The sequence below is a fragment of the Bufo bufo genome, chromosome 1, assembly GCF_905171765.1.
Source record: "Bufo bufo chromosome 1, aBufBuf1.1, whole genome shotgun sequence".
Taxonomy (NCBI): domain Eukaryota; kingdom Metazoa; phylum Chordata; class Amphibia; order Anura; family Bufonidae; genus Bufo; species Bufo bufo.
In genome coordinates, this window is record NC_053389.1 from 515,200,760 (window position 1) to 515,222,387 (window position 21,628).

A 21,628-nucleotide genomic window follows, 5' to 3' on the forward strand; every position below is an offset into this window, starting at 1 on the left:
GCTCAGATATAAAAGCACAGGAATCAGGTAAGCTTTGCACAAGTGAACCCTTTCCCTGAGGGATAAAGACCACCCCTTCCAGCGGTCCACCTTTTGGGCGACATCTTTCAGTCTACCCTCCCAATTTTGTTGATGATAATCCTCATCTTGGCCAAAGTTGATGCCTAAGATCTTTACTGATTTCTGGGGTTCTGGAAGAGTGCCCTGGAGATCGAAGACAGGATCCCCTTCCCCCAGCCAGAGAGTCTCACATTTGTCCCGGTTAATCCGGGACCCGGAAACTTCCGAATAGCGATTCACCTCCGACATCACCCATCCCACCTCCTCTTCCGAAGAGGTAAAAATAGAGACATCATCGGCATACGCTACCACCTTCAGAGATGGCCCCCCCACCGCCAGTTCCATCCTCACCCCCGCCAACGGTCCACGATCTACCCTTCTGATGAAAGGATCGATTGCAAACACGTACAGCAGAGGGCTTAAAGGACATCCCTGGCGGACACCGGAAGCCACCCCAAAAGGACGACCCAGCCAACCATTAACCAACGGGAAACTCTCGGCCCCTTTGTACAAGGTTTTTAGCCAATCTACAAACCTCCCGGGTAGACCATACCACAAGAGGACAGACCACAGGTATTCGTGATTCACTCGGTCAAAAGCCTTAGCCTGATCCAGGGATAACAAAAGCCCCTTCCAAAGACCCGCCCTGCCCCGTTCCACGGCCTCTCGGACACTGAGAACGGCGCTAAAAGCACTCCGCCCGGGAACTGAACAATGCTGGGACCCCGAAAGAAGCTTCGGCGCAAATTTCGCCAATCTGCAGAAGAGTATCTTTGCCAAAATCTTTCTGTCCACATTGAGAAGCGATATGGGTCTCCAATTCTCAATGCGGGACGGATCCTTACCCTTTGACAGAAGAATCAGGGCGGACTTACCCATTGACCTTGGCAGAGTGCCCGAGGAAAGACATTCATTATACACCTCGGTCAAGAGAGGAACTAATTGTTCCCTAAAAGTCTTATACCACTCGGATGTTAAGCCATCCGGACCTGGCGATTTTTTGGGCTTAAGCCCATCAATGGCCAGTCTCACTTCCTCTTCCCTGATAGGTTCTGTCAAAATATCAAGAGAGGGGTCCATTCCCGCCCCGGGAATCGCCCCAGCCAAGAAAGCTGAAAGACTGTCCCGATTTAGTTCTTTCCTACCCAAGAGGTGAGAGTAGAAGGACCTGACGACCTCCAGGATCCCTGATTTGGACCTATTCAGGGAGCCCGTACTGTCAACCAGGCCCAACACTAGTTTACTTCTTACTGCCATCTTACAGTTCCCGTAAGGGTCCGGCGAGCGGTATTTCCCGAAATCCCTCTCGGTAACCAAAGAGGCGTACCTATCATACTGACACCTCTTGAGCAAGGATTTCACACGAGAGATATCCTCGCGGCTATCTCCCGTCGACACAAGTCTTTCAAGTTTCTTCCTCAGTTCCTGGTACAGACGGTATCTGTCCCAGCTCCTGAGGTTAGAGAGCTTTCGGAAAAACCTTGCCGTCCTTTTTTTAAACATCTCCCACCACTCCGACTTACTGTTGCACATGTCCACCAAAGGTACCTGGCTCTGAAGGAAATCCTCAAAGGATTGTCTTACCATCGCTTCTTCCAGGAGAGACGAATTCAACTTCCATATTCCTTTTCCCATGCGGGGAGTCTCTGTAACATTCAGAGAGAAACTAATTAAACAGTGATCGGAGAATTCCACTTCCTCAGCTTGTAAAGCCGAAAAAACAGCCTCCTCCTTCAAATAAAACCTATCTATTCTAGACCTACGATTTCCCTGATTAAAGGTGAAATCCACGTGATCCGGTTTGTGCCGTAAATGAGCATCCACCAGACGAGCTTCCTCAACTATTCTACTCAAGACGACGCCATCAGCATCCAGCCCACCTCTGGGGACCCCCCTATCACAGACTCTAGTCACATTGTTAAAGTCTCCTCCAAAGATCACTTGTCGGCTGGTAAAAAGAAAAGGCTTAATCCTCATAAGAAGACATTTACGGTCCCACCTACTTTGTGGTCCATAGATGTTGATTAATCTTAATTCTTGTCTTCCCATGAGGACATCTAGAATCAGGCACCTTCCCATTTCCAACTCGATAATCCTCCTGCATTCTACTCTTTCGGCGGTTTTAAAAAGGACCGCCACCCCGCTACGTGGCTCGGCCGCAAGAGACCAGAATGACGGACCGAGCCGCCATTCCTGCTTGGCTTTCGCCAGCAACTCAACACTTGTTAACCAGGTCTCTTGCAAAAATAAAATATCAGCATCAATACGGCTGAAAAAATCAAAGGCCATAAAACGGGCCACGTCTGACTTAATGCTAGCAACATTAATACTTGCTAGCGTCAACAGGGTGAGTTCCGCCATCATACATGATCGAGTTGGATAGCTTTCTTTTTCCCCCCTCCACCACCACTCTCCTCATCATTATCTCCTGATCCTTCATTTTCCTTTTGCCTTTTCAGACACACTGATACATCCATACCGTTCTGTTTGCCCACGGAATCAGGCTTAGCCCCCCCTCCAGAAGAAGGAGGGCAGGGCCCGGCAACCTGCGAGGAAGCCTTTGCGCCCTCCGGTACCACATCCTCCTCCTCCCCAACTGGAGTTGGGGGATCCTCGTCAAGGACCTGATACCGGTTGGAGAGATCCACAGGAGGGGCCCCGACTAATTCTTCCTCTGGCATCTGGTCAAGGGTGAGTGGGACAGATGAATCCCACTCCAGAGAGGGCTTGCGACCCTCTCCTTTCTTTTTCCTCTTGCTCCGTTTGTTCCTCCTATCCCTCAACCACATCCTGTAATCCTCATCCATGCTTTCGCCGTACGAGGATACGGATGTAGCAGAGGGGTTGGCTTCCTCAGGCTGAACCCCAGGTCCTCCCTCCTCATCGCTGTACCCTGGGTCGCTACAACCTGGATCCCCAGCCAAAAGGCCTGCCAGAGGATCAACCAAGGGACCAGCTGCCGCCTGCTCCCTATCTCTACGTCGTTTTTCTTGCCGTTTAATCTTGGAAGGCCTTAAGTTCTTAACTGTACCCTGTCTGCTTCTTCCAGTGCTGGTATCACCGGCACTCGTCCCTTCACCAACCGGCCCAGTCCCGGCAGCAGGCCCTTCTTCAACAACAGACCCAGCTTCATGGCTAGCATCCGCTTGAGTCCGGGCCCGTCCCTGAGCCTTGTTGGAAAAGGCAAGCGGACAACGACTGAAGGGATGACCCAGGTCCCCGCACAGGTTACACCGAATCCGTCTACAGGATGCGGCAAGATGGCCAATGTCCCCACACTTTGCACACTTGCGAACGTCGCATTGTGCGCTAAAGTGGGTGGGACTACCACACCTATAGCAGACCTTCGGCTGTCCCTGATAGAAAACCATAATTCTATCTCTACCCAAGAAAGCAGAGGAGGGGATATGAGCAACTGAGTTGCCCTGTGCCCTCAGCTTTACGCTGAAGGTCCAGGCACCTGACCAGATGCCGTGATCATCCAAAACTTTGGCGGGGAATTGTCCAACCTCGCCATAACGACTGAGCCATGTCATAATGTCCACGCTAGAAAGTGATTCGTTACAGGTTAATACCGTCACTTTCTTGACCATCGTCTGGCGGGTTATAGCCTGGACAGAAAATCCCCGCCAGGCCGGGGTGTTCTTTGCCAGTTCATATTTAGACCAGAAGAGCTCAAGCCCCTCTGGTCTAACAAAACTAACATCAAAACTCTTGGTGCCGTAGGGATGGATTAGGGCAAAGATGTCATTTGCCACAAAGCCCATCCCCAGGAGAAGCTCTACAACGTCTTTCCTAGAAGGCGTTGCTTCTTCACTCCTCCAAGAGAGACGGGCCACATTCCTACGGCTCCCCCCGGATGTAGGGAGAGACCAAACGGTCTCTCCCGCTCTTTCCTCTCGGAAGGTTCTCAGACCATGTCTCTCTGTCCAAAAAGACAGGTTAACCGGTTCACCCTCCACCTGCATGGAAGTCTCTTTCCCCTTCCTCAAAGCCTCCAAGAGGCGCCGTTGCAAGTTACCATTACCTGATTCCCTGGGCAAAGAGTCACCTGCAGCCACACTAGCATATGATCTCCTATTTGGACTTACACAATCCCCTGCTTCCCTTGCAACCTGCCTCCTCCCGTCAGCCTCTTCCTCAGCCTCTTCCTCCTCGACTTCCGTATCTGCTGCATAAGCAGCTACCAATTCCTCGTTCATACTCTCACCAGTTATATCTTCATTTGCCTCGCCATTCATTTCACTATTTCCATCCTTATTTGTAACAATTTCCTCATTCATACTCTCATTCATACTCTCATTCATACTCTCATTTGCGTCTCTTCCTAAGTTACCACTCGCAACATCTTTTACCTTGCTTACAATCCCATCGCTCTTCACTCCCCTCAGACTGGTCGGGTTCCCTAGAGAAGTACTGGCGTCATTAAAGGCAGGGTTTGAAGGGCCCCCCATTTCAGGAACTGCAGAGGACCTCTTATCCTCCACACCCCTCACCCTCTCTGCAGCCCGCACAGTCCCTGAAGATTCTGCAACCTCCACAGACTTTAATGGTTTCTTTGCTGGTTTCTTTACTGGTGTCTTTATAAACCTTCCAGATTTTGCCCTGGCCCTTTCTAATGCCTTTTTCTGAGCCTTGTCCGCAGCCATTCCATCCTTCACCTTGTCCGCAACACTGTCAGGGGTTTTAACCCTGTCTGCTCCTGTGTTCTCCTTTCCACTGCAGGAAAGGGGGACACCTTCTGCCACCATCTCAGATTCATTCTCCCGTGCTGTTTGGCCTGATTCCACTACAGGAACCGGGCTGGGCTCAGCAATGGGTTCAGAAGGCACAAAACGTAATACTTCTTCTTTTATGATCTTCTTTTTCTTTTCTTTTACCACCTCATCCTCTGGGACCTCCTCGTCACCGAAATACAATTTGCCCACTGGGGATTCCAGCTGCCTTATCTCCACCATTAGTCTCCCCCCAGACCTGCCTTCATCCCCAGAGGATGACATAACTGGTTCAGAGGGGTCCCCTTGGCCACCCGGTAATGAGTCCACCTCTGATTCCACCGCCGACTCCTTCACCGTCCTCTGGCTTCCAGACCGCAGCCCTAACGGACTGGAGCCAGACATGCTTTTAAACCGACAGTCATTTTTAAATTTTTCCATAAACGGCCCTCCATTTTTCACTATAGAGGCCCTCTTTTCCTCCAAAGTCGCAATCTCCTCCTCCAGCTTCTCCAGCCTGGAGGAGAGGACCGCTTTTTTACTTCTTGGTAACATGTTGTCCTGAACTTTCACATTCTTATACTGCAATTTATGTCGTTTTAATTGCTTCTTTACCTCCTCATACTGGTTTAAAAAATACGCCACCCTTGATGAGTATAATGAGGGTGTTTCAGTGGGACTCATGACACCCCAATTAAACAGTCTCCTGGCCTCTCCAGCTTGTACACCAGAGGAGATACCAGGAGAAGAGCCAGAAACACCAGCAACCACACCAGGAGCTAAGTCACTGCTAGTTACACCTGAAGCACCCCTTCTGGGCTGAGGCACAGAAACACTACTCCCAGCTTCACATACCTCACCCTTTGGGGTTCCAGGCTCCATTCCTGCAGCTTTTCCTGGTCCAGAGACTTTGCAGGCTGCTTGTTCAGCAACCTGACCCGCTGGCACTGCTCTCTGCTCACCCGCTGCCTGCTCAGCAGCGGGCCTTTCTTTTTCATCCAGCTTTCCTGGGTGCAGAGTTATCTGCTCTGAAGAGGAGCTCAGAGAGGATCCTAGGCTTGTTTTCCTCCCAGGACCTCTCCTGACCCCGCCCGGTGCATTGCTGGAGTCACACAGGGATTCCTGCAGTGGATCTCTGCTGCTCCTGGTTGCTGCTCCTCTCCTGCCCGCAGTCTGAGTGGGGCTATCACCTGTTCCCTGCGGCTTTGCAGCCGCACGCTGCGGGGTTCTCTGAGGCTTTCCACTGGCCGCCAATGTCACATTGCCGCTGTTTCTTGATGCTGGAGAATCAGGAGGTAAGTCTCCAGTTTCAGGGGGTCTTCCTGCCGCACGCGGGGTTCCATTATGGCTGCCGGCACGTGTAGATAAACGGCGGCAGTCAGGGGCTCGAGGATCCATACCTGGAGAACACGCCACCCCCTGGGGAAAGGGCAGCGTATCCCCCAGCACACGATATCAGGCTCTGGATCCTCTCACAGAGTGCAGCACAGAGGCAGAAACACAGCTCCTCCTCCTCCTTTTGCCGTGAATGAACCCCTGCTGTGCTTGGTTGACCAGGGCCTAAATCTCAAAAAATTCTCTGTTGTATTGCTGGGTGACATGAACCCCCTTTTGCCGTGAATGAACCCCTGCTGTGCTTGGTTGACCAGGGCCTAAATCTCAAAAAATTCTCTGTTGTATTGCTGGGTGACATGAACCCCCTTTTGCCGTGAATGAACCCCTGCTGTGCCTGGGTGACAGGGGCCTAAATCTCTCAAAATGCTCTGTTGTATTGCTGGGTGACATGATCCCCCTTTTGCCGTGAATGAACCCCTTCTGTGTCTGGGTGACAGGGGCCTAAATCTCCCAAAATCCTCTGTTCTATTGCTGGGTGACATTAACCCCCTTTTGCCGTGATTGAACCCCTGCTCTGAATTGCTGACAGGGGCCTAAATCTCTCAAAATCGTCTGTTCTATTGCTGGGTGACATGAACCACCTTTTGCCATGAATGAACCCCTGCTCTGCATTGCTGACAGGGGCCTAAATCTCTCAAAATCCTCTGTTCTATTGCTGGGTGACATGATCCCCCTTTTGCTGTGAATGAACCCCTGCTATGCCTAGGTGACAGGGGCCTAAATCTCTCAAAATCCTCTGTTCTATTGCTGGGTGACATGAACCCCCTTTTGCCGTGAATGAACCCCTGATGTGCCTGGGTGACAGGGGCCTAAATCTCTCAAAATGCTCTGTTGTATTGCTGGGTGACATGATCCCCCTTTTGCCGTGAATGAACTTCTTCTGTGTCTGGGTGACAGGGGCCTAAATCTCCCAAAATCCTCTGTTCTATTGCTGGGTGACATGAACCTCCTTTTGCCATGATTGAACCCATGCTCTGAATTGCTGACAGGGGCCTAAATCTCTCAAAATCCTCTGTTCTATTGCTGGGTGACATAATCCCCCTTTTGCTGTGAATGAACCCCTGCTATGCCTAGGTGACAGGGGCCTAAATCTCTCAAAATCCTCTGTTCTATTGCTGGGTGACTCGAACCCCCTTTTGCTGTGAATAAACCCTTGCTGTGCCTGGGTGACAGGGGCCTAAATCTCTCAAAATCCTCTGTTGTTTTGCTGGGTGACATGAACCCCCTTTTGCTGTGAATGAACCCCTGCTGTGCCTGGGTGACAGGGGCCTAAATCTCTCAAAATCCTCTGTTCTATTGCTGGGTGACATGAACCCCCTTTTGCCGTGAATGAACCCCTGCTCTGCATTGCTGACAGGGGCCTTAATCTCTCAAAATCCTCTGTTATATTGCTGGGTGACATGAACCCCCTTTTGCCGTGAATGAACCCCTGCTCTGCCTGGGTGACAGGGGCCTAAATCTCTCAAAATCTTCTGTTCTATTGCTGGATGACATGAACCCCCTTTTGCCGTGAATGAACCCCTGCTGTGCCTGGGTGACAGGGGCCTAAATCTCTCAAAATCCTCTGTTCTATTGCTGGGTGACATGAACCCCCTTTTGCCGTGAATGAACCCCTGCTCTGCATTTCTGACAGGGGCCTTAATCTCTCAAAATCCTCTGTTATATTGCTGGGTGACATGAACCCCCTTTTGCCGTGAATGAACCCCTGCTGTGCTTGGTTGACCAGGGCCTAAATCTCTAAAAATTCTCTGTTGTATTGCTGGGTGACATGAACCCCCTTTTGCCGTGAATGAACCCCTGCTGTGCCTGGGTGACAGGGGCCTAAATCTCTCAAAATGCTCTGTTGTATTGCTGGGTGACATGATCCCCCTTTTGCCGTGAATGAACCCCTTCTGTGTCTGGGTGACAGGGGCCTAAATCTCCCAAAATCCTCTGTTCTATTGCTGGGTGACATTAACCCCCTTTTGCCGTGATTGAACCCCTGCTCTGAATTGCTGACAGGGGCCTAAATCTCTCAAAATCCTCTGTTCTATTGCTGGGTGACATGTACCCCCTTTTGCCGTGAATGAACCTCTGCTGTGCCTTGGTGACAGGGGCCGAGATCTCTCAAAATCCTATGTTCTATTGCTGGGTGACAAGAACACACTTTTGCTGTGAATGAACCCCTTCTGTGTCTGAGTGACAGGGGCCTAAATCTCCCAAAATCCTCTGTTCTATTGCTGGGTGACATGAACCCCCTTTTGCCGTGATTGAACCCCTGCTCATAATTGCTGACAGTGGCCTAAATCTCTCAAAATCCTCTGTTCTATTGCTGGGTGACATGACCCCCCTTTTGCCGTGAATGAACCCCTGCTGTGCCTGGGTGACAGGGGCCTAAATCTCTCATAATCCTATGTTCTATTGCTGGGTGACATGAACCCCCTTTTGCTGTGAATGAACCCCTGCTGTGCCTGGGTAACAGGGGCCTAAATCTCTCAAAATCCTCTGTTCTATTACTGGGTGACATGAACCCCCTTTTGCCGTGAATGATCCCCTGCTCTGCATTGCTGACAGGGAACTAAATTTAGTGAAAACATCTGTTACTGATCGGAAGATGCGCGACTACAAGCGTACGCTGATGATAGCATTCCCACCGTACAGCAGGGGCACAGTGGAAGCACAAGGTGAAGGCAGAGAAGGAGGAAGAGGTCACCAATGCAGCTGGGGCACCACCAGCACCCGAGAAGGCAGGGTTAGCATGGCCCAAAAGTGGAAAAGCTTTATCAGCCTTGGAGGTGCTGACCTGCCCTGCAGCCAGTGTATAGTGTGAACGTGTGTTTAGCACGGCAGAGAGCATTATCACAGGCCGCAGCCAATGTGGACAAGCTTACGTTTATTAAAATGAACCAGGCATGGATCCAACAGGACTTGTCCGTACCTTGTGCAGAATAGACATTTATACCAGACTCAACCATCCATTCTTGTACTCAAGTGCACTTATTCTTTGTTTTATTTTGTTATATGTCCCAATATTTTGGGGCCCAATTTAAAAATAAAAAATAACACAAATTAGTGTTGGCTACCTATTTCTCCTTCACCGCCACTTCCTCCTACACCGCCACGTCAACCTACACCTACACCTCCTCAACCTGCTACTCCTAGATCCAGATTGTTTTTTTTAAATTTTCTGTATTTTATGTTATTTTAAGTCATTTCCCTATCCACATTTGTTTGCAGAACAGTTGTAATGCTCTTAAGCACATTTTGATGCCTTTTGCAGCCCTCTGGCCCTTTTCAGGACTATTTTAGAGCCATTTTAGTGCCCAAAAGTTCGGGTCCCCATTGACTTCAATGGGATTCGGGTTCAAGTTCGGGTCAAGGTGTCCGCTCAACTCTAATTAATAGCAATAGATGACATTGAAGTCGATGGGAAGGAATGACAGCTTACTTCTGCTGATGTTGGTGTTCCCTTATTGCTGGAGATGGTGCGGGCCGGTGGGAGATGCAGCGGTTGCAGCATCAGGCTATAACACTAAACAAGTGGCGCGTTTTTCCCACTTCGCTTTATGGTGACGCTTCATGTATTGATGCAGGACCTTCTTGACAACATTAGCACCCTGGCCGTGCCTAACCTTCTGCCCACACATCCTGCATGCCGCTAGTGATGGACAAACATCGGCCGGTACGATTCACGAACGCGATCAAATGTTTGCGAACCGCAAGTTCGCGGTGGGCCCCATTCACTTTAATGGCAGGCGAACCTGAAAAACCTTCAGGTCATATTTTCAGCCACCAAATTCTTACTAGAAGTGCACAAATCGTCTCACAACATGGACAGTGACATACCAGAGGCGCAACAATGGCAAAATTCACACAATTTTTTTTTAATCAGGGACCATTTTTTTGCATATTAAAGGGAAACTGTCCAAAATGTGCCCTGCTGGAGCCTAGAAATTTTTTATTTTAGATCACGGGAGTACAGGCCCCAAAAATTTGGCATTCACCGGACAGAAAACATCAAGTGATTAAGTGGCTGGAGGTATATTAGACAGTCATTGGATATTAATTTTACTGTAGGCCAGTGTACTACAGGCCCCAAAAATTATTCATTCACTGGACAGAAACCATGAAGTGATTATGTAGTTGGAGGTACATTAGGCGGTTACCGTATAACAATTTTACTGTTGGCCAGTTAGATTACAGGCCCCAAAAATTATGCATTCAACGTACATAAAAGATCAAGTGATTATGTGGCTGGAGGTATATTAGACGGTTGGCAGATATAAATTTTACTGCATGCCAGTGTACTACAGGCCCCAAAAATCATTCATTCACCGGAGAGTAAACATCAAGTGATTATGTGGCTGGAGGTATATTAGACAGTCATTGGATAACAATATTAATGCAGGCCAGTGTAGTACAGGCCCCAAAAATTATTCATTCAACGTACAGAAAAGAACAAGTGATCATGTGGCTGGAGGTATATTAGACGGCCATTGGATATTAATTTTACTGTACGCCAGTGCAAATATATGTCAAATACATATGTTTAAAAAACTAAAATATAAAATTGGATTAAAAACATGGCTAACGAAATCCCCAGTCTTGAAAAAACTCCAAATGATAATAGTTGAAATTCGAAAACACGTGGTCGACACAGGTGTTGAATTCCTCCGTGGCCTCAAACATTAGGCATTCACCTCAAAGAAAAGGCCTCTGCGTCTGGAGGAAAGAAGGTTTGTACACAAACATAGAAGAGGATTCTTTACATTAAGAGCAGTGAGACTATGGAACTCTCTGCCTGAGGAGGTGGTGATGGTGAGTACAATAAAAGAATTCAAGAGGGGTTTGGATGAATTTCTGGAGTATAATAATATTACAGGCTATAGCTACTAGAGAGGGGTTGTTAATCCAGGGAGTTATGCTGATTGCCTTATTGGAGTCGGGAAGGAATTTCCCCCCCCTTTAAGTGGGGAATATTGGCTTGTACCTCACAGTGGTTTTTCGCCTTCCTCTGGATCAACTTGCAGGATAACAGGCTGACTGGATGGACAGATGTCTTTTTTCGGCCTTATATACTATGTTACTATGTATGTTACTATGTTATTATGCCGCTGTATTTACATAAGACAGGAAACATTATTTGTTCTGGTTGGTGGTGGATATGTGTGAGCTGGCATGATGAAATTCAATTAAACATGGTCGTCACAGGTGTTGAATTCCTCTGAGATCCATGCCTAGGCGAGTGCACTAATCGGTCACGATCCCCCATGCTGCACTGAAAGTCCTTTTGGACAGGACACTCAACGGGAGGAAAGTCCACAGGTCAAGAATGCACACCCTGTAGTCAAGGGGTTCCTCACTTCTCAAAGGGTCCACATCGGCCGTTAACCCGATGTAGTCAGTCTAGGCGTTCCCTGAGGCTGGATCCGGAGAGCGGCTGTCGATGGGTTGTCTGCAAGAATGATCTCATATCCGAAGTGACCAACACTTCTTCAAACCGCCCTCTTCTTGCATGTGCTGTAGGATTGGTACCTGCAACAGTTTCTTTGTGGGTGGAGATTCCTCTTCCAGCTCCCACAACAGCAGAATGCAGCATCTCTCGAAGCAAGGCCTGGAAATGCTGCATTCTGACAGCCCTCTGTGATGCTAGTAACATGTCCGTCAATTTGTGTTTGTACTGGTGGTCTAAGTACGTTGCCACCCAGTACTCGCCCTTGCCCTTTATGCTTTATATACGGGGGTCCCTCTTCAAACAATGGAGCATGAAGGCCCCCATTTTCACTAAATTGGAAGCGGTGGAGCAACCTGGATCCTGCTCACCACCCAGGAGAATGTCGTCCTTGGTCCCCTCCCCCCATCCACGGACAACACCAGAGATCTCAGAAAAGCTTGCTCCTCCTCCTCCTCCCCCCAGGCACCATCCTCCTCTGACTCCTCTTCAGACTCCCGCTGACTTGTCTGAGATGGAGTAGCCCCCCCTGGGAATTAATTCAGCATTGCAACTTCCTCATCTTCCTGCTCCTGCCCCTCAATGTCTTGATCAATGACACGACGCAATGCACGCTCCAGAAAGAAGGCATAACTCATGATGTCACTGATGGCACCCTGGCTGCGACTGACTAGTTTGGTGATCTCATCAAATGGCCGCAGAAGTCTGCATGCGGTGCGCATGAGCAGCGACTGGCGGGTAAAAAAAAAAGCTCCTCAGAACCTGTCCTGACGCAGAGTTCATACAGGTAGTCGTTAACGGCACGTTTCTGCTGGAGCAGCCTATTAAGCATATACAAGGTGGAGTTCCAACACGTCAGGCAGTCACAAATCAGACGTCTGACGGGCAAGTGGTGTCGCGCTGAACGTCAGCAAGGCTAGCCATGGCCGTGTAAGGTCTTCTAAAATGGCCAGAGATTTTCCTGGCCTTCCGCAAGACGTCCTGGACCCCAGGGTATTTGGCAATGAATCGCTGCACGACTAACTTCAGGATGTGTGCCATGCATGGCACGTGTGTCATTTTGCCCTGTTTCAGCGTGCTCAGCAGATTGGCACCGTTGTTGCACACCACTTTACCAACGGTCAAATTGAGCGGGGTTAGCCACTGATCGGCCTGTGACCGCAGAGCTGAAAGCAGTGCCGGACCGGTGTGGCTCTTGGCTTCCAGGCACAACAGCCACAGCACAGCATGGCAACGTCTCACCTGGCACTTCAAATAGGTTCTGGGGGGGGAATGCAGCAGAAGAGGCCGTAGCAGTGGAAAAGGTGGAGTCAGCCGAGGAGGAGACAGAGGATGGAGTAGGAGGAGGAGAAGAAGAGTCAGTCCTGCATGCAATCTGTGGCGTTAACACCAAATCCACACGGGTGCCACGGGTTGCATGCTTGACAGCCGTCAGAAGGCTTACCCAGTGGGCAGTAAAAGTTATGTACCTTCCCTGCCTGTGTTTGCTAGACCACATATCTGCGGTCAGATGTATCTTGGCACCGACACTGTGTGCCAGAGATACATTCATTTGCCGCTGAACATGGCCATATAGGTCTGGGATGCCCTTCTGGGGGTGCACACAGCAGAAAGTGAGGAGGGTGCTGAAACAGAGGATGAGGAGTATGCAGAAGCAGAAGGCTGAGTGAGCCACTCAGCCAACTCTGGTACGTTCTTTGACGTAATTGCACGCACCTTCTCCAGCTTCCCACTTAGGCTCCGGCCTGGTGCACCTGCCAGACCCCTACCACATCTGTGGAATGGACTGCCTCTTCCTCTGCCTGTCATTTTCAAAATGACTTTGTGACAATGTCCCTATAGAAGAGCAGTATTTGTGGAAGCAGGTATATCGCAGGCCTCAATCAATATTTAGTGGAAACTGGTATATCAATCCCCTCTATCAGTATTGTGTGGAAACAGGTTTATAGAACCCAATAATGAGTATTTGCTGGAAGCTGGTAAATCAAACCCCTTAATCAATATTTCGTGGAAGCCGGTGTATCGCAGGCCTCAATCTATATTTGGTGGAAGCCGGTGTATCACACCCCTCAATCAATATTTTGTGGAAGCCGGTGTATCACACCCCACAATCAGTATTTTGTGGAAGCAGGTATATTGCACCCCTTAATCAGTTTTTTGGGGGGCAACAGGTATATCACACCAGTTGCAATTAGTTATTTGAATAGCGTTTATTCCTCCATATAGCTGCGGTATCTCAGCAGAACCGCACACAAATGCTGCACAATACAAATGCACTATAATATACTTTCTATGTTAGAAGGCATATTATAGGTATATCACACCCCTTTATCATTTTTTTGGGGGGGGGCAACAGGTACAGTCAGGTCCATAAATATTGGGACATTGATACAATTCTAAATTTTTTGGGCTCTATACACCACCACAATGGATTTGAAATGAAACAAACAAGATGTGCTTTAACTGCAGACTGTCAGCTTTAATTTGAGGGTATTTACATCCAAATCAGGTGAATGATGTAGAAATTACAACAGTTTGCATATGTGCCTCCCACTTGTTAAGGGACCAAAAGTAATGGGACAATTGGCTTCTCAGCTGTTCCATGGTCAGGTGTCTGTTATTCCCTCATTATCCCAATTACAATGAGCAGATAAAAGGTCCAGAGTTTATTTCAAGTGTGCTATTTGAATTTGGAATCTGTTGCTGTCAACTCTCAAGATGAGATCCAAAGAGCTGTTACTATCAGTGAAGCAAGCCATCATTAGGCTGAAAAAAAAATCAAAGAGATAGCAAAAACATTAGGCGTGGCCAAAACAACTGTTTGGAAGATTCTTTAAAAGAAGGAACGCACAGGTGAGCTCAGCAACACCAAAAGACCCGGAAGACCACGGAAAACAACTGTGGTGGATGACCGAATAATTCTATCCCTGGTGACGAAAACACCCTTCACAACAGTTGGCAAGATCAAGAACACTCTCCAGGAGGTAGGTGTATGTGTGTGAAAGTTAACAATCAAGAGAAGACTTCACCAGAGTGAATACAGAGGGTTCACCACAAGATGTAAAATATTGGTGAGCCTCAAAAACAGGAAGACCAGATTAGAGTTTGCCAAAAGACATCTAAAAAAGCCTTTACAGTTCTGAAACAACATCCTATGGACAGGTGAGACCAAGATCAACTTGTACCAGAGTAATGGGAAGAGAAGAGTATGGAGAAGCAAAGGAACTGCTCATGATCCTAAGCATACCACCTCATCAGTGAAGCATGGTGGTGGTAGTGTCATGACGTGGGCATGTATGGCTGCCAATGGAACTGGTTATCTTGTATTTATTGATGATGTAACTGCTTACATCTTACATGATGTAAAAGCATACTACAAAAGCAACCTAAGAGTTTTTTAAGGGAAAGAAGTGGAATATTATGCAATGACCAAGTCAATCACCTGACCTGAATCCGAGTGAGCATACATTTCACTTGCTGTAGACAAAACTGAAAGGAAAATGCCCCAAGAAAAAGCAGGAACTGAAGACAGTTGCAGTAGAGGCCTGGCAGAGCATCACCAGGGATGAAACCCAGCGTCTGGTGATGTCTATGCGTTCCAGACTTCAGGCTGTAATTGACTGCAAAGGATTTGCAACCAAGTATTAAAAAGTGAAAGTTTGATTTATGATTATTATTCTGTCCCATTACTTTTGGTCCCTTAACAAGTGGGAGGAACATATGCAAACTGCTGTAATTCCTACACCGTTCACCTGATTTGGATGTAAATACCCTCAAATTAAATCTGACAGCCTGCAGTTAAAGCACATCTTGTTTGTTACATTTCAAATCCATTGTGGTGGTGTATAGAGCCGAAAATGTTTGAATTGTGTTGATGTCCCAATATTTATGGACTTGACTGTATATCACACCTGTTGCAATTACTTATTCCAATAGGGGATAGGATATCCACTGAAGAAGGAAGTTGTCCCAGAAACGCATTTGGTCCCAGCAAGTGAGCCGAATCTACAGATGTACACTTGAAGATTAAAATACATAATCTAGAACGACAGGCCTGTCCGTGAACAACTTCAGTATAACCCGGATACCAGGACCCCTACTAATATCAACGCTATCAATAGACCGGCAAGTAACTCCCCTTCCGGGTCACGTGAGACGCCGCGCCGATGCTCGTATCACCACGTGGGACGCCGCGTGTATGGTGAGGCGCAGGGCAGCGGGGAACGCTGTGTATCAGGAGGCCGGCAAGAGACGCTGTGGATCTGGGGGCTGGTAAGAGACGCAGTACATCGAGAGTCCGGTAAGAGATACTTACCTTTTAGGTGCGGATAACACACTATACGGCCGCCAGGCCTGTACAAGCACAAGAGTACCCAGCTCTGTGAAATTGAGCATTACACTTTAGCAATTAAAGCCGGACTGTTGATATAAGGCTGCTTGGATTGCACATTGCACAAATTGCACGACTACACTATTGCACTTTAACAAATTGAGTTGGTACCAAAAATACTGAACAGTACATTGTGGATTTCCATTTTGGAACTATATTCAAAGGAGCAGATAGATAAGCTGATTTTATGATAAGTTGATTTATTCTATTTTATGTCATTTATGTAATTGGATTTTAGAGCTTATATTATTTGGAATTAAATATAGTATGTGTAATTAAATGAAATTCCCTCCCATTGGGTCATATCAACTGTTTGTGTGATCCCTTATGTAGAGAGTGCCCCTCATATCTCTATATTTTCACAATTACTTATTCCAATAGTGTTTTTCCCTCTATCTAGCTGCGGTATCTCAGCAGCACAGCACACAACTGCTGCACAATACAAGTGCATTGTAATATACAGGGAGTGCAGAATTATTAGGCAAGTTGTATTTTTGAGGATTAATTTTATTATTTAACAACAACCATGTTCTCAATGAACCCAAAAAACTCATTAATATTAAAGCTGAATATTTTTGGAAGTAGTTTTTAGTTTGTTTTTAGTTTTAGCTATTTTAGGGGGATATCTGTGTGTGCAGGTGACTATTACTGTGCATAATTATTAGGCAACTTAACAAAAAAACAAATATATACCCATTTCAATTATTTATTTTTACCAGTGAAACCAATATAACATCTCAACATTCACAAATATACATTTCTGACATTCAAAAACAAAACAAAAACAAATCAGTGTCCAATATAGCCACCTTTCTTTGCAAGGACACTCAAAAGCCTGCCATCCATGGATTCTGTCAGTGTTTTGATCTGTTCACCATCAACATTGCGTGCAGCAGCAACCACAGCCTCCCAGACACTGTTCAGAGAGGTGTACTGTTTTCCCTCCTTGTAAATCTCACATTTGATGATGGACCACAGGTTCTCAATGGGGTTCAGATCAGGTGAACAAGGAGGCCATGTCATTAGATTTTCTTCTTTTATACCCTTTCTTGCCAGCCACGCTGTGGAGTACTTGGACGCGTGTGATGGAGCATTGTCCTGCATGAAAATCATGTTTTTCTTGAAGGATGCAGACTTCTTCCTCTACCACTGCTTGAAGAAGGTGTCTTCCAGAAACTGGCAGTAGGACTGGGAGTTGAGCTTGACTCAATCCTCAACCCGAAAAGGCCCCACAAGCTCATCTTTGATGATACCAGCCCAAACCAGTACTCCACCTCCACCTTGCTGGCGTCTGAGTCGGACTGGAGCTCTCTGCCCTTTACCAATCCAGCCACGGGCCCATCCATCTGGCCCATCAAGACTCACTCTCATTTCATCAGTCCATAAAACCTTCGAAAAATCAGTCTTGAGATATTTCTTGGCCCAGTCTTGACGTTTCAGCTTGTGTGTCTTGTTCAGGGGTGGTCGTCTTTCAGCCTTTCTTACCTTGGCCATGTCTCTGAGTATTGCACACCTTGTGCTTTTTGGCACTCCAGTGATGTTGCAGCTCTGAAATATGGCCAAACTGGTGGCAAGTGGCATCTTGGCAGCTGCACGCTTGACTTTTCTCAGTTCATGGGCAATTATTTTGCGCCTTGGTTTTTCCACACGCTTCTTGCGACCCTGTTGACTATTTTGAATGAAACGCTTGATTGTTCGATGATCACGCTTCAGAAGCTTTGCAATTTTAAGAGTGCTGCATCCCTCTGCAAGATATCTCACTATTTTTGACTTTTCTGAGCCTGTCAAGTCCTTCTTTTGACCCATTTTGCCAAAGGAAAGGAAGTTGCCTAATAATTATGCACACCTAATATAGGGTGTTGATGTCATTAGACCACACCCCTTCTCATTACAGAGATGCACATCACCTAATATGCTTAATTGGTAGTAGGCTTTCGAGCCTATACAGCTTGAAGTAAGACAACATGCATAAAGAGGATGATGTGGTCAAAATTCTCATTTGCCTAATAATTCTGCACGCAGTGTACTTTCTATGTTAGAAGGTATTTTATAGGTATATCACACCCCTCTATCAGTTTATTTTTTGGGGGGGGCAACAGATATATCACACCTGTTGCAATTACTTATTCCAATAGCGTTTATCCCTCTGTCTAGCTGTGGTATCTCAGCAGAACCGCACATAACTGCTGCACAATACAAATGCATTATAATATAATTTCTATGTTAGAAGGTATAATATAGGTATATCACACCCCTCAATCAGTTTTTTTTTTTTTTTGGGGGGGGGGGGCAACAGGTATATCACACCAGTTGCAATTAGTTATTCCAATAGCGTTTGTCCTCTATCTAGCTGCAATATCGCAGCAGAACCGCACACAACTGCTGCACAATACAAATGCACTATAATATACTTTCAATGTTAGAAAGTATATTATAAGTATATCACACCCCTCTGTATGTCCAACCTATCGATAGCACACCTATACCAGTCCTTAAAAGGACTTTTGTGGCCATATTAGCTAGCATTTGGTGTCACTAACAGTCTGTCCCTGCTCCAAAATGCAACCTCTCCCTACACAGGCATAAAACAGAATGTAAAATGGCTGCCAGATTGGGTTTATTTATAGGGTAGGGGGTGTGTCCATGTGCTGAAACGTCTCAATTGGCTGTCCTGTCTCACCTTATGGATGTGTCATGGGTCAAAGTTCGGTGCTATGCAAAAAAATATGGGGCGTGCGAATATCGCCATATGTTCGCATGTTCGGCGAATCGCGAACCAGCAAAGTTCACCGCAAAATGACCACTGGGCAAACCGCAAGGCCACCACTCTAATGTCCCCCAGCAACTTGATGAAAATTCCCACAGTGGCGAGTATGTCATTTTCCCTCTACCACTGAGTGACACCTGCCTGCAGCTGCTTTTATGGACCCGTGCACTGCTACTGTGCTCCTCACTGGTAGTCTCCCAAGTAGCAGATGGTGTTTCACTCCAGAGGTTGGCTGCTTTCACCCAGATGTGTCACAGCCATTCTTTCACATTCTTCCCCTGATGAGGATGATGTCCCCTCTTCACCCGGCTCTCACGTCCGATCAGCTACATCATCATCTACATCTGTTTGGTCATCACTAGTTTCACCCTCATCTGTTCCCTGACCTCTTGCAACATGTGCTCACACCTGAATGTCATCATCGGTAGTTACACACCTAAAGGAGTCCACAGCGGACCATTTCTTCAAGTCTGCTCTGGCATGTAATTACTGACTGTCCTCACAAAGCTCATCCTCGCTGAAGAGTGGAGCAGAGGCGGCTGCATGCATTACTTCCCCACCAGAAGGAGCAGCAAAAGAAAGACAGAATCAAGACAGGTAAAGGCACAGAGGCAGTTCCTGGGCCATGCCAACTAAGCATTGTGTCAGAGGAACCCACCGATTCCTGGCTGTGTGTGTCTGTCGTCACTTGAGATGTTGCTGAAAAGTAAGTCAACCATTACAGCACAGTTAGATTCTTGGTCAAAACATGACGGCTGGATGACAGTGGCAGCTCTGGTCTGTTGCTGTGGCTGCTACCAACCCCACTTATTCTGTTGCTACCTGTGCCGGCTACAGCAACATTTTTGCCACTGCCCATTTCTTTGAAGGGCCCAGGCAACTGTCTGTTGGCCATAGTATACAGTAACTGTATCAGTCATTTAACGGATTAACTAAGAATGTTCAGAAGTTTAGCAACATAAATGAGGCAATATATTAGACTGTCCTTTAATACATAGTCTGATGCACCATAAGTCTTTGTGTAAAATAACAGATTAACTAAGCATGTGGCAGCAATTCAGCAAGCTGCACCCAGTGATATATTATATCACACTTTAATATTGAGTCTGATGCACAGTAAGTCTATGTGTAAAATAACAGCATGATTAACTAAGCATGTGAAAGCCGTTAAACAAGATGCAAACGGCAATTACACTAAACATGCAGTATCCCTGCTGTCTCTCTATATTTTCCTACAGGCTCAAAATCTATTCCTGTGATTTCTCTGCACTGTTCCTGCACTGTCCCTGCACTCACCCTATCCAATATTCTTTTTTAAACTGTTTTTTGCAACACTGTCCCTAGCACATAAGCGCTTGTCCAGTTTCTCCCTAAGCTTAGCTTACAGTGAAATTGCAGAGACCGCACGGGATGAGGCTTTTATAGGGCTGTGACATCATAAGGGATGACTAACTGCAGATTATCTGGCATCCACTTAAATAAAATTAAAAAATTATTTGTTACCATGAAGTGTGAGGAAATTCGGATTCATGGGTAATCAAATTTTTCCTAAACTTATGAATGAATTCCACTTCAGATGCTTCAATTAGCTCAACACTATTAAAAGTGATGACAAAAAAATGATAAAAATAAATACATTTTTTAATATCTTATTTAAAACTTAGGATACTGGAGTTTTTTTTGTTTTTGCCTTTTCATTTTTCTTCCCTATCTTCCTTGAGCCATAACTTTTTTATTTTTTGCGGAAAAAGTTTTACTTTCTAATGCCTCCATTTAATCTGGCATACAATGTAGTGGAAAGCCGCAAAAAAAATTCCAAATGGGGTGGAATTGGAAAGAAACACAATTCCACCATAGTTTTGCGGGTTTTGTTCCCACGGCGTTCCCTTTGTGGCAAAAATGACCTGTGCCCTTCATTCTCTGTGTCAGTATGATTACAACGATACCACATATGTATAGGTTTATTATGTCTAAATAGTGTGAAATTTAAACTTTGAAAAAAATAAGTATTTTACATCACCATATTCTGACCCCCCATAACTTGTTTTTATAGTTATATCTACTAAGCTTTGTAGGACTCATTCTATGTGGGACAATCTGTAGTTTTTAATCACATTTTATTACATTTTGTTGAGTAAGAGAAGCCATGAAAAAATGACAAATTGGCTATTTGACCCTTTTTTCCATTACGCCATTCCCCGTGTTGGAAAAATATTTTTAGAGTACGGGCATTTTTGGACTCGGTGATGCCCATGATGTTTATATTTTTTGTTATTTATGCATTTATTTATTTTATTCTATGGAAAGGGGGCGATTTAAACTTTTATATTATTAATTTTTTCTATATTTTTCACCAGTTTTTTATTTTATTTTTTTATTATTTTTGAGCTCGTATTTGAGCCTACAAAATTCTTTTTTTTTTTATTCTGAACAATCATGGGTCTTTTAGGTCGATTATTTATACAGAATTGCTAATTTCTAGTGTTGGCCTACCACCTGCTGGGCAAAATAAGAATTTCAGCTTTAATACCCTGGGTCTCTTCAGAGAGACCCAGCACATTGAATTCAATTACTGGCATCGTCATTGGCCGTAGATGATGCAAATGAGAAGCCCGGAAGCGAAAGCTTCCAGGTTTTTCACAGTTTAGCTGCCTTGATCTCACTTGATCACAGCATTTAAAGGCTTTAATGAATGTGATCAACATTATTGACAGTCGCAGTCATGAGTCGTGAGTCTTTGCTGTCTGAAACAGCGGATACCCGCCAGAATGAAGCCTGCTGTACGCTCAAGCAGGCGCCATGTTGCACTTCGCTCCAGCGCTGTACATGTATGGCACTGGTAGCAAAGGGGTTAAACTGCCTAACTGTAG